The sequence below is a fragment of the Diabrotica virgifera genome, chromosome 4, assembly GCF_917563875.1.
Source record: "Diabrotica virgifera virgifera chromosome 4, PGI_DIABVI_V3a".
Classification (NCBI taxonomy): domain Eukaryota; kingdom Metazoa; phylum Arthropoda; class Insecta; order Coleoptera; family Chrysomelidae; genus Diabrotica; species Diabrotica virgifera.
The window spans coordinates 93,333,713-93,346,259 of record NC_065446.1 but is presented as its reverse complement, the minus strand read 5'-3'; positions in this window follow the sequence as shown (position 1 = coordinate 93,346,259).

Sequence of the window (12,547 nt, the reverse complement as noted above, 5' to 3'; positions counted from 1 at the left end):
ACAGTTGGCAACAGTTTGAACAAAAATTTTTAAACTATTTCTGGGGAAAAATCCAACAAATGAAAATCAACAAAGAATTACAAAATAGGAAATAAATTAGTATAATGAAGTAGGTATACCGGAAAATTGTTTTGCCTCGAGAAAATCGTTTGCAGATGCAAAGAATTTTATCGAATTCAAAAGGCGGGGATTTTGTTGTGGAATTGTTTTTTTAAGGAAATTCAAAAAAATTAAATTTATATCAACGACCATGAAATGACAGTTTTTAATCACCCTGTATATGGCCAAATTTGTTTAGAATTTAATTTTGCTTTTAAACAAGTGTTTCGGAAAAATTAAAACGATTAGTGTTAATTATTCGACGAAATGGTCGGGACATTAACAAAACATTTCGGTGATTAGAAAGTGGAGAGAGCGTTGACGGGACAATAACGTTTTTAAGATCCTTCCGGGAAGGTATTTTAATGTGGTATACAAACGGTATTATTTTAGTTGTAAAAAGTAGAAAGTAGAAAATAACTAATTATGATTTTCCTTGAAATTTGACAAATTGGAAAAAGTTATGTGGAAGAATATTGGGTTTCTTAAGAAATAAATGGTTTGAGAGAGGGTGTTTGTTTATTGGACGAAAAATATCGGGAGAAGGGATAATGGATGTGAGAGTATGGATTTGAGAGAAAAATAAAGTCAGTGTGTAATGAACATCGAGAGAAGGCAGCCGAGTTTTTTAAAAGTGTAGAATCAGTGTAGAGTTGGTGTGATCAGCCTTTGCGAGCAGAATCAAGTTGAAACCAAATCGTCGACCGGTTGAAGAGCTAATTTCCTGGTCCAAGGGAGATTCCTTTGTTTTGTCTAGAACGAGTAGCAGATTATTATCCGTTTGTGCACTAGATATTCGAGCAAGTCCTGTGTGTTTTTCTTGGAAGCAGTTTTGACGAGGGGGATTTTTTCGCAACAACCAGAGAGTACGTGTTGAGAGAATCAAGGACAGCGCAATCCAGAAAACGAGGGAGTGAAGAATAAAAGGTTAGTCAAATCATTTGTCTGAATGGAGAAAAGTTATTTATATCAAGACCATATTTGTTTACTTGTTTATTGAACAATATTTTTGTAACACAGTTAGTCATTTCAAATTTGAGAAATCAATTCAAAAGAAGAAAAGTAAAATTCATTCAATTTAGTATGAGTAAATAAGAAATTAATTAAATAAATAATTTTGTCAAAACAAGGAGATATCAGAGTTAGAGTTTTAATTTATTAAGTTAGAGATTGTTGCAACAAAGTTAAATTTTAATATTTTTGAATCATATGTACACGGCATTTAATAAAAACAATAGATTACATTTATATCAATTTGAGTGTTGTCAATTTCCCTGTTTCTACCCTGGAAGAAGTAAGCAACTAGAAATACTAGAAGCCACAGATTACAGGTATTGTATCAAATACAAAATTAGCCCTGATAATAAAATTGATTGGAAAATTTAATTGGAATTTAGTTATGTCTTTACATGGGCAATAAATAAAATAATTGGACAATCAATCAAATTAAGAATTTGCTAATTAATCTAAATAAATAGAAAAGGTAGAGCATAACAATATACCTTCAGCCGAATGAGGATGTTCTTCAAGAGCCATAACCTTTCTCTTGGTATAGAAGTAAGAATGCTGCGATATAACGTCTCCTCTGTCCTTTTTTATGGTATTGAATTGTAAGCTTTAAACGAAGATATGTGCAGAAGATTAGAAGTATTTGAGATGTGGCTATATCGGAGAATACTCAAGATCCCGTGGACTGACCGAATCACAAATGAGAAGGTCCTCAGATAATTGAAGAACACCCGAGACGTACTGATCACGACCACCATCAAATCTCGAAAGTTACAGTAGGTACTTCGAACACATTATGGGAAAATCATTCAGATATGACCTCCTACCTACAATCCATTCTGCAAGAAAAAATATTTGGAAAGCGAAGTATTTCGAAAGAATAAACATAAATAGCATAATACCTGACCATCAATTTGGCTTTGGACAGAACTACTTAACAATACAGCAGTGCCATCGGATTGTAAATTATATAAAAGAAACTTTAGAAGAAAAGAAAATGTGTGCAGCAGTATTCCTTGATGTGGAAAAGGCATTTGATAAGGTGTGGCATAAAAGCCTGTTGTATAAAGTGAAAAAGAATATGCCTAATGAAATATACCTGATATTAAAATCATATCTGAGCGAGAGAGCGAGCGATTTTTCCAAATCAAAGTAAATACCTCACTTTCCAAATATCATCCTATACAATCCGGAGTACCTCAAGGTAGTGTCCTCGGTCCATTCCTTTATCTCCTTTACACTGCTGACATACCTGCTGATGATGACATTACTATGGCCATATTTGCCGACGATACAGGAATCCTTACATCAGACGAAAACCCAGATAGAGCTTCTAACAAATTGCAAAACTATTTAAATTCACTTCAAACTTGGTTAACAAAATGGAAGATTAAAGTAAATGGTGAAAAGTCTTCACAAATTACGTTCACAACAAGAAGGATCGACTGCCCACAGGTTCATATTAATAACATTCCTATCCCCTTAAAATCAGATGTCAAGTACCTGGGACTCCATTTGGACCGAAAGCTGACATGAAAGAACCATATCAAAACCAAGGAAGCACAACTAAACTTAAAAGTCAGACAAATGTATTGGTTGCTAGGTAAAAGATCCCAGTTATCATTAGAAAATAAAGTATTACTATACAAAATTATACTAAAGCCGATATGGAGTTATGGTATAGAGTTATAGGGCTGCAGCAAACCGAGTAACACTAAAATACTGCAAACTTTCCAATCAAAGACGCTGCGCTTGATAGCGAATGCACCATGGTACGTTTCCAATATAACTATCCTTAATGACCTTGGGATACCGTTCATCGAAGACGTTATTAAACTATACGCAAACAAAGCCCAAGAAAGAAATTTCGCCCATGAAAGTAAAACTATTCAACAACTCTACCCCGCCACTTGTGGGAAGAAGACTGAAAAGGATATGGCCAGAGGACCTAACTGATTAGGTGTATTGTATACCATCGATGGATGGTGCCCAAAGCATTCCAGGATTCAAGAATGTTTGCTAGTATTTGCTAAATACTCTGTGTTGTAATTAGAGTAGATTGTAAATTTGCACCTAATAAAATGATAAAAAAATGAAAGCGAAGTAGGTATAGGAAGAACAGGAACATCCTGGTTAAAGAACCTCAGAACCTGGTTCAACACAACATATGTGCAGCTTCTCCGCACTACTGCAGACAAGATCAAGATTGCCATGATGATTGCCAACATTCGTCACGAATAGGCACACCAAGAAGAAGAAGATAGTCTTGAATATATGTGTCCGACCTTATTTCGCTTATTAGCTCAAACTAGCACCTGCTTGCTAGAATTATATTCCGTTTCATTTTTTCCTGTGGTAAACACAATTAAAAGGACCCCGCAACATTCCTTATGGAAAAGTGGCCCCGGTCAAATTTAACGAAAGTTCGGTCAATGATAGTTTTCAGTATGTAGATTAACACTAAAAAGGTCCATGCATTACAGCTTTCTGAAATTATTGGATTCAGGTGTTCAGTGTACGTCAAGTGCACTTATTCACAGTCAAGTAAACGAAAATATTTATTATTGAAAGAACAGTGACTAATTTTCTTAACGCATATTTGCGTGCTGCTTATGAATCCGTGATCAAAAATAGGTGAATCCGTGATCATATTTTGGTCTTCAGAAAATCTTCCAAAATTCCAGAAAACTGAAGAAGAACGGTAGAAAATATACTGCTAGAGCGACATTATTATGTTTTCACGAATGCTTCTCACTTATCCAATACCAGTGTATATGTATAGAATAGCACACAAAGCTACCGAACAGCGGCCGTTCTATTACGTAGGGGGGGGGGGGTAAGGGAAAGCTCCCCCACACGGTCCAACATTAAAGAAAAAAAATTATACAGATGTTGAAGATGAGTTAAACCCGATTTTGCCATAAACGATTCAAATTGAAATGTTGAATGGGTTGTATATGTGAGTTCATTTTAAATGAAGTAAAGAAAGTCAGTAATATTATGAAAAAAATACTCACAATCATTTATTATCACTACGACGACCGGTTTCGATCTCTACAATATACAGATCATCTTCAAGTCAGCGTTACAAGTGATTAAATGCTACAATTGAAGAAAGCCAGAGTTAGAACAGTGTCTGGTTGTACTAAAAGATGCTAATAGAAAGCCAAAATTTTGAAAAGTATGTAAATGTTGACATTTTAGAACAAAAAACAAGTGCATACGCATGCACACCCATGAGCAAACACGTACCTACTCATAAGGTCATAAGCCCGCATACGCATGTAAATGCATGAGGTTTATGAATATTTGTTAAAATTTGATCTACATACATGCTGTTGCAAGGGATGATTTGTAAGGTCATCAGTAACATAATTTCAAGTCCAGATTATGCTAGCAGGATAACTAGGTAAAGGACTGGGTATGCGGATATGTTTCGTAGTTCAACACACAGTGTATCGGGATAGTTCTTGAAGGTAGAGATGTAATGTTAAATAAAAGAACGACGGAAAAAAGACGATTCAAATTGACCTCAACTTCTTCTTCTTGCGGTGTCTATCAGTTCCGAATGTTGGCGATCAGCATGGCTCCGAATGCTTCCTGCTATTAAAAATCGAACGATTTACATTTAACTAACCACTTTCTCAGGTTTTGAAGCCAAGATACTCTTCTTCTCCCTCTCCTTTCTCTTGTCCTCCCTGCTCCTCTCTTTCCAAATACCTTGCCATGAAGAATGAGTTGCAATAAGCCATATTTATCTCTGTTCATTCCTCATAACATGGCCAAGATATTCCAAATGGCGCTTTTTCTACGTAGGACCTCAACATTAGTCACACGATCAACCCATGAAATTCTAAAAATACCTCTGTAACACCACATCTCAAAGGCCTCGAGTTTTCTAAAAAAAGCTTTAGAAAGTGTCTAGATCTCTTCTTCTTCTTCTTCTAAAGGTGCCTATCATCTGGAGATGTTGGTGACCACATTGATACATCTTATTCTATTTACGGCAGCTCGAAATAGATCAGTTGACGTTAGACCAGTCCACTTTCTAAGATTGGCCAGCCAGGATATACGTCTACGTCCACGGCCTCTCCTGCCCTCAATCTTGCCTTGTAGAATCAACTGCAGCAGTCGGTATTTTTCATTACGCATAATGTGACCGAAGTAAGCCAATTTTCTGTTCTTTACGGTGTTAATTATTTCTTTGTCTTTTCTTAGCCACTGGAGAATAGTTATATTAGTTGTGTGGTGTATATATGAGACCCTCAACATACGTCGGTAGCACCACATTTCAAACGCCTCTAATCGTTTTATGGCATCTTCTGTCAGGCTCCAGCTTTCAACTCCGTAGAGGAGGACACTAAAGACGTAACATCTAAGAATTCTTATGCGTATATTGATACTTAAAAACAAGTTGCACAGAATTTTCCTAAGACTGTTAAAAGAGCTTCTGGCTTTTCAATACGAGTTCTTATTTCCTAGCTATGATCCCACCCAAGTATCCTTAATGTTGCAGCCGAGATAGCATATTTTCTGTACTCTCTAGGGGTGTATTGTTTACGGTAATTTGGGCGTTTATGTTGGTTTTTTTACTAATGATCATTATTTTTGTCTTCTTACAGTTTAGTTTTAGGCCGTATTTGTTACATGCTTCTACAACATTATCCATGATCCTTTGGAGCCCCTGCGCACTATCTGCCAGCAATACTGTATCGTCTGTATATCTAATATTATTTATAAGTTGGTCCATTTACTGCAATACCTTCTTCTGATTCGTCCAAGGTGTCTCTAAAGATGTTTTCAGAGTATATGTTAAATAATGCTGGTGACAGTATGCAACCCTGTCTAACTACTTTTTCGACTGTGAAGATTTCGGACAGTTCATATACACAACATATGATAATAGAGATTTTGGTAAAAAGCGGTAGATAAAAGTCGTAACTTTTGAAAAGGGGCTTCATCGTTACGAACGCTGATCTTGATTTTCCTATGCGTTGTTTTATTTCAGAGAGAGGTTCCATTGGCTGTTTATGTTGGTACCAAGGTATGTGTAGGTGTCCAACCCATCAATTGGTTGTATGTTAACCAAAAGCCATCTATTTAATATTTCGCATTTACTGACTACCATCATGTACTTTGTTTTTTTTCGTATTGAGATCAATTCCATGTTCACTATTTCTATCTGATGTGAGCGACATTATTCTTTGCAAACCATCTAACTAACCTATCTGCACAAACTACTGCGTTGTCGGCATATCCAATATTGTAGAGACGCACTCCGTTGATTAAAACGTCTTCCTGTAGTTCCAGTGCTTGCTCTAAGATATGTTCAGAGTAAAAATTAAATAACACCGGGTAAGAATACATCCTTGTCTCACTCCTCTATCTATGGAGACCGCCTCTGTCAACTGGTCATCTACTTTAATGTTGGAAGTTGGGTTGTAATATAAATTACGTTTGATTCTCAAGTCTCTATCATCTAAGCCCCCTTTTTCAAGACGATTATGAACTTATCATGTTTTACTCTATAAAATAAATATTGTTGTCGATAAAACAAATATATACGTCACAGTTGACATCCCTGCACCTCTGTATAAGTACTTGGCTCCTAAGCGAATAGCTTTGGATTCCATAGCGGAATCAGTTACAGAGATGTTGGAAGTACGACAACAAAGCTTAAAAGCAAGTAAAGCGGCGGGATCTCTTAATGACACCAGCTGGAAGAACAAACACCTAAGACAAAAAACAAAAGCAAGAATTTATAAAGCAGCAATTATACCTTTATTGACATACACGGCGGAGACAAGACCTGACACATCTAAAACGAGACGACTACTAGAAATAACAGAGATGAACATACTTCGACGAATATCAGGGAAAAGTCTGTTGAATAGGGAGAGAAGTGACAACATAAGAAGATCATGCAATGTAGAAGATATAAATGGATGGGTGACAAAACGGAAACATTAGTAGAATGGCAGAGGATAGGATAGTACGAACAGCACGAGATAAGTCACCAAATGGACGAAGAAGTATTGGCAGACCAAGAAAAAGATGGTTTAAACAATTTAGGAGGCTAATATTGAAGAAGAAACAGGCTTTAAAACCTACATACAAGAAGGAAGAAGACGCTTTAAAACAGGGACGTCATTTGAAATTTTGATTGGGAGGGGGGCAAGCCTTATACAGTGATGAGCGCGCTAATAACCGGCAAAATAGCGCAAAAGATGGAAAACATAATACATTGTGAAACAGAAAGAGATAAAACTAGTGGAGGTGGAAATGATCGTTATAAACGTATAAATTAACATTACATTACATAGTTTCCCACCTTTAGACCTCTGTGAGAGTAGTATTTTATAAAATTCTACTGTCAGAGTGACAGTTGTCATACTCCTCTGATACGGCTAAAGGTGGGAAACTATGTAATGTAATGTTAATTTATAAGTTTATAACGATCATTTCCATCTCCACTAGTTTCATCTCTTTTTGTTTCGCAATGTGTTATGTTTTCCACAGGGGCGTAACAGAGGCCCCCGCAGCATGAAGCTTGCGGGGGGGACCCAATCGATCAGGGGCCCCATCTTGTCGTCTGATATTAAGTAAAAATCTGTTATTGTTATATTATTTACGTTATGTGTTTAAATTTAAATACGTAAATTTCTAAAAAGGCGTATTCGGCAAGTGAATCATCTCATATTTAGAAACTTAATGTTTTCCGGTCACCCGAACTTTTATGGTGACGACAATAAACTGTAATGCTTTCTACGTGACTATTGAACGATTTGAGAATTGTAATTTGTCGAATTTTAGAACAATATTTCTAAATCTAGAAATGGGTTTTCTCTTTAATCTTTACCTACGTTTAGTATTTGGATACAATTACCCAGAGGCCCCCGCAGCATGAAACTTACGGGGGGGGGCAATATGTTAGGGGCCCCATCTTGTCGCCTAATATGTATATGTAAAAATGTGTTGTTATGTTGTTCGATACGTTTTTAAGCAGTGCAGTATTGAAATTGAAGTTGCCCATCCGATTTAATAAAATTGTAGATATGTATTTATATTCGCTGATAGTAGTGCACGAAGAAAGTTGTTCATCTCATAGAATAATACTATGTACTAATCATTTCGTAATTTTTGTTCTATTTTATTCTATACAAATAAAGATGAAAAATGTAAGTCGTCATAAACAATGCCTGAATACACTAATAGCTCAGTAAATGACAGTTTTGGAGTGAAATTATCAGCGTCACGACGGACATATTTGCTTGACAATTTGGATTTAGGTTCTAGTTACAGTCAACTTCAAAGTTGGACTTATGCCGTTGGTTGCTTTTACTTCGGGGGGTGACACCTCATCTTGGGGTGAAAAACATACGTTTAAAATAAGTTCAGAAATGTATAAATTGACTAATAATAGGAACTTTTGTTCTATAGAGTTTCTTTATCTAAACTTACGTGCATAGAAATCGGCCCACTTAAAAATTTTGTCATTTTTGATGTCTCATATTTCCTAAGTTGTTGGCCGATTTAAATGATTTTTTGAACATGTTATAGCCTGATTCTTTAACAATACCACTGTAATAATATTGTTGCTAAACAGGTAGATTTTCATTGTATACCGGGTGTACCAATCAAACTGTGTTTTTTTCTCAAAGTTCGCATCACTTGTGGAATATTCTAGCATTTAAAAAATACTGAAATTAAAACCTAACTATAGCCTCAGGTTTTCTAAACATTCCTTTTTTTATTCATTCGTTTATGTTTAATAATAACAAAGTTAGGTACTTTAACAACTAGACATGTTTTTTATCAAGAACGGTGTTTCTAAATAAGTGAGACAAACTTTAAGGGGTAATTCTGCATGAAAAAATAATGACAGTTGGCTTTATAAATGTATGTCCGCAAATGTTTCGATATGCCAATGAAATTTGGTGGGTTTTAAGACGTAGTTATTGCATATTTTTTGACATACAATTAAGAATTTAATATTCACAATTAGCGCGCATACGTGTAATAAGACCGATCATATTACCCGTATGTACGCTAATGGTGAATATAAAATTCTTAATTTTATGTCAAAACATCCGCAATAACTATCTCTTAAAACCCACCAAATTTCATTTGCATATCTCAACTGGTTTTAAAGCAATAAATAAATCGTCCGTTTGTAAGAAAAAATTCAACATCCCGTATCTCGGAAACGAAACATTTGCGGATATACATTTATCAAGCCAGATGTCCTTATTTTTTCATGCAGAATTGCCCCTTAAAGTTTGTCGCATTTATTTAGAAACACCATGTATTGATGAAGAACATGTCTAGTTGTTAAAGTACCTAACTTTTTTATTATTCAACATAAATGCATTAATCAAAAAACAGGATATTAACAAAACCTGATTCTATAGTTGGGTTTTAATTTCAGTATTTTATAAATGCTAGAATATTCCACAGGGTGATGCGAACTTTGAGAAAAAAACACAGTCTGATTGGTACACCCGGTACACAATGAAAATTTACCTGTTTAGCAACAATATTATTACAATGGTATTGTTAGAAAATCAGGCTATAACATATTCAAAAAATCACTTAAATCGGCCAACCAGGTCCAGGTTTAGGAAATATGAGACATCAAAAATCACCAAATTTTTAAGTGGGCCGATTTCTATGCACGTAAGTTTATGTTAATACTTTTCAAGTCACTTGCGAGTGAAAATGTTTATTTGTCAACAAAAAAACCACGTTTTCAGAAGGGTTTTTCGCAAATAACTCAAAAATAAGTATTTTATCGAATTATTATTTGTAGCAAAAATGTAGCTTATAAAATACAAAAAAAAATGATGTACTTATTCATGAAGTTTATCGACACAGTAAAAGCAGATTTGTCCAATTCCAATATCTCAACCTGAAATAACCAAAAAATAAAGCACTTTTTGGGAAAAACTCAATAAAACTTTTTTTAGATGTTTCAAAAAAAAGCTTTATTTTTATTTTTTATAAAAGTTTCTAGCACCAAAACTATACAAGTTACGCTCAAAATAAAGTTGGCCCCTTATTTGGTAAGAAAAAATCCTGAAAATCTCCCCCTAATTCCCACCCCAAATATAATTTATCGTTAGCGCTTTACCATTTACTTTAAATATTTATTGTTTATATGATTTATAAGTTTGACCGGTTCGAAGTTCTTATTTTTGAAATAATTTGGTTTCATAGTAAAAAAGGTTTTTTTATTTTGGAAAAATGCCTTTTTTCAAAATAACTTAAAAAGTATTAGTGATACCAAAAATCTCAAAGAGTAAAGAAATGTAGGTTTTGCTGTTAATTTGGCTTTATTTTGTTTTTATGTAAGACAAAAATTGGTTAAATTATGGCTGTTTAAAATTTGCATATACCTACTCGTGATTAGTGACTCGTTCAAGCCCTTTCAACTAGAACCCTTTCAAAAATAAGCACTTTGAACCGGTGAAACTTACAGGTCATATAAAAAACTTAAGTAATTTGTAAAGCGATAATGTTAGTTTCATTTGGGGTGCTAAATAAGGGGAGATTTTCACATTTTGCCAAAAAATGGGATTAACTGTATTTTGAGCGTAACTGGCTTAGTTTTGATGCTAGAAACTTTTGTAAAAAATAAAAATAAAGCTTTTTTTAAACACTTTAAAAAGCTCAAATGAGTTTTCCTCGAGAAATATTTAATTTTTTAGTTATTTCACGTTGAAATATTCGATTTGGAATTCGACGCATAAGAAAAACTTTTCATGAGCTACAATATTTCTTTTACTGGGTCGATAGACTTTATTTTTGTTTAATTTTTTTATATTACATTTTTGCTAACAATTTTCTTTTCGATCAAATACTTACTCTTTGAACTATTTGAGAAATATCGCCGAAAAACGTATTTTTTTTTTGTTGAGCAATAAACATTTTTACTCATAAATCACTCGAAAAGTCTTGAGTTGAGTTGAGTTTACGTTCATTTACTGATAGTATAAGAGCTGTGAGACATTTTTGAGTAGGTATTTTAGGCAACCTGAAAATTTTTCAGGTGACTTTTCTATGATAGCCTAATACAAAAATGCCGGTCTGGCTGGAGGGTAGCGGTTATTTTCCCCAAAAATCCCCCCCAAAGTTAAAAAAAGGGCAAAAATTGATATTACAAAAAATACCATTGACGTGACTTTAAAGTAAATTTAAATATTCAAATATAAAGAAAATAAACAGACCAGGCGATTTGAGGGCGATTTTAACTCTGCAAGATACTTGCATGGGCGTCCCAGGATTATTTTCAGGGGATGCATCTGAACTTCACAAGATTTCATCTGAATCTGTACATACTATTAACGAGTATAAAATATACAACTATACATGCATAGCTATGTACACTCCTTCCGGGCAGGGAGGTGCAATTGTTATTTTGACAGGGTATTTTTTAATATTAAAAATAAATATTCTAAAAAAGACAGGTTTTTTTTTGGTGAAATTTTCCAACTGCCATGTGATCAAACAAATTACGGGTGCATATAAATGAAAAGCGCTATAGGTAAGCACCAGTGTGAGAAAGAGCGTATACCGATAGCTGTTTGCGTCCTCTGTTCTAACTGAGCGAGTCCGTTCGCTCGAGAAAAATCACGTGACCTAGCGATAACCATGTTGTTGTAACTTTTTCTTAATTAAAGGAAAATAATACGTACTATACAATACAGTGATGAGCAAGCTAATAACCGGCAAAATAGCTTAAAAGGTTGAAAACATAACACATTGCGAAACAAAAAGAGTTTCATCTCTTTTTGTTTCGAGATGTATTATGTTTTCCATCTTTTGAGCTGTTTTGCCGGTTATTAGCGCGCTCATCACTGTAGATTTTGCAAATATGATAGAAAAAAAAACAAATGTATTATTATAAATATATAGGTAGAAAAGTATTAAACTATAGACTAAATTAATTCTGTGTCTTGTACTTCTTCTTCAAACTCCTCATCTGAGCTTAAATATTCATTCTCTTTTTCTTTGTTAGACTCCCCTCAAGACTCAGATTCGTCTTCTACCTAATCTGTAAATAGTTATAATATGTATTTAGAGTTAATTAAAAGATTATTAGTGATTAATTAATTGAGTTGCTACGTATTCTTTCTTTTAAAACCAATACTTAATACTTTTCCTTATATAACCAATCACATCAGGTTTTTTATTTCTTAGTATATGACCAAAGTAGCTCATTTTTTTCCTTCATAGTGTTGAGTATTTCTTGTCTAATTTTCATCTTTCTTAATGTTTCCGCGTTTGTTACGTGTTGTGTACATTATTTTTTTACATTATTCGATAACACCACATCTCAACAATGGCAAGTCTTTCTTCAGATACGCCCGTGGTTGTGCAGGCTTCGACTCCGTACAAAATGACAGAGAATACGTAGCAAATCAATTAATTAATCAGTAAT